This window comes from Salvelinus sp. IW2-2015, unplaced genomic scaffold (assembly GCF_002910315.2).
Source record: "Salvelinus sp. IW2-2015 unplaced genomic scaffold, ASM291031v2 Un_scaffold5573, whole genome shotgun sequence".
In the NCBI taxonomy this organism is placed as follows: domain Eukaryota; kingdom Metazoa; phylum Chordata; class Actinopteri; order Salmoniformes; family Salmonidae; genus Salvelinus; species Salvelinus sp. IW2-2015.
Window position 1 is genome coordinate 41,422 of NW_019946838.1, and position 2,381 is coordinate 43,802.

Here is a 2,381-nt window from a genome sequence, read left to right on the forward strand (position 1 = left end):
AATGGAAACGCAGCAACAAAACCATGTATTTGACAGAATTCCTGATACCAATTCACATGATTCGCTCCAGCCAATTTAACACAGCCACGTCTCGACACCAAACTAAGGTGCCAACAATTCTCCTGCTGGGTGTGGAAGAAGTCACATAGACGCGAAGAACTCAGAACCTTAACACCACTCCGACTCCACATCGAACGGACCTCTGCAGGATGGAATTAGGACGCCTGACTGCCGAGCACCCAGGCTAATCCCGCACCAATACAAGCACTCTACCGATGAGCTGAATGGAAAAGCAAGTCCTGCAGCAATGTTCCGACATTAAGTGAGAAAGAACACACAACCTATCCCAGAAGACATGGAGGCTGTTAAAGCAGCGAATTGGGGACCACTCAATAGTATAACATGATTTTGGAATGAGAATCGTGTCAATAATATTATTGGTCATAAGTATGTAATGTATTAAAGACCTTGCAGAACCCGGTAAGCAAAAAATCATACTACCTAATATATCAATTGCAGATCATGTTAAATTTCCAGTTTATTAAACTTGCATTGCTTGTCTATTTCCACACATCAGTCCATATACAGTACCAAATAAGCCACGGATAGGTGTGCAAAGAAAAAGCACTATTGTATATGTAATGCACAATATGTGTGTAGATTATAATGCATTATTTTTGTATATATTCCCAATATAATACCATTTGAAGTCTTCAAAGATGTAACTGCCGTTCCATTGGCTCCGTTCCAGACATTATTATGAGTTGTTCTCCCTCAGCAGCCTCCGATATTCCACAGCGATCTCCACAAACCCTTTCTGTATGGACCTCGCTTTGTGCGCAGGGACATTGTCCTGCTGAAAGAGGAAAGGACCTTCCCCAAACTGTTGCCAAAATGTTGGAAGCACAGAATCATCTAGAATGTCATTGTATGCTGTAGTATTGAGATTTCCCTTCACTGGAACTAAGGGGCCTAGCCCGAACCATGAAAAACAGACCCAGACCATTATTCCTCCTCCACCAAACTTTACAGTTGGCACTATGCATTGGGGCAGGTAGCGTTTGCCTGGCGTCCGCCAAATCCAGATTCGTCCATCGGACTGCCAGATGGTGAAGCGTGATTCATCACTCCAGAGAATGCGCTTCCACTGCTCCAGAGTCCAATGGCGAGCTTTACACTACTTCAGCCAACGCTTGGCATTGTGCATGCTGATCTTAGGCTTGTGTACGGCTGCTCGGCCATGGAAACCCATTTCATGAAGCTCCCGACAAAAAGTTATTGTGCTGACGTTGCTTCCAGAGGCAGTTTGGAACTCGGCAATGGGTTCCAAACGACAAAGACAGATGATTTTTGCGCACAACGCGCTTCAGAACTTTTCTGTGATCTTGTGTGGCCTACCACTTCGCRGCTGAGCCGTTGTTGCTCCTARATGTTTCCACTTCACAATAACAGCACTTACAGTTGACCAGGGAAGCTCTAGCAGGGCAGAAATTTTACGAACTGACTTGTTGGAAAGGAGGCATCCTATGACGGTGCCACGTTGAAGGTCACTGAGCTCTTCAGTAAGGCCATTCTATGGCAATGTTTTYCTATGGAGATTGCATGGCTCTGTGCTCAATTTTATACACCTGTCAGTAACGGGTGTGGCTGAAATAGCCGAATACACTAATTTGACATAGGCCTACATACTCAGGCAATCCACATAGTGTATCCTACATTCAAATACAAACAAGTGCGCTAACATTGACTGGCTAGCTACAAAGCTGTGGACAAACTCTTATTGAGCAACTAGGCTACTACTGTAAAGCTCAAATGTTGAAAGCCTTGCCTAGTTAACGCCCTGGACCAGAGCTAAGCCTAACTAGCTAACACTTTAGCCAGTTGGATTAACGTTAGTCACGTTAGTTGACCAGCTAACTACCCGGTGAGTACTGATTTATATGGCTAAGAACTTAGCTAGCTAGTATTTGCTGACATAGGCGCTAGCGACAGTAGCTAACTAGTACGTTAGCTATTTCAGTATTAGTATTATTTTAGTGAAAACATATCGCCTGTTGTCATAGCTACCTGATGCCTCCATCGGAAGAGGCTCGGCGTGTCGATATTGGGGTGAGTCTCATCCTCGTCATCCGATACTTCGATGTGGTCCCACACACTGTAATCAATAGTCCTGGACGTCATCTTCTATCTCTCTCTCCTCCTTCTCTTTCCGTGGGAAGTCCACGCAACAACAGCACACTAAATGGAATGACGTGTAAGGAAAAATGTCAACTTTGGTCCTGTTGAAAGAGAGAAAATGCGCGCTAAGCTTGCCGAGAACCCGCCGCCCTCTACTCGTTGCTTCAGCTCAGAAGTATTTTCTGGAAAGCTCTGCTGCTTCC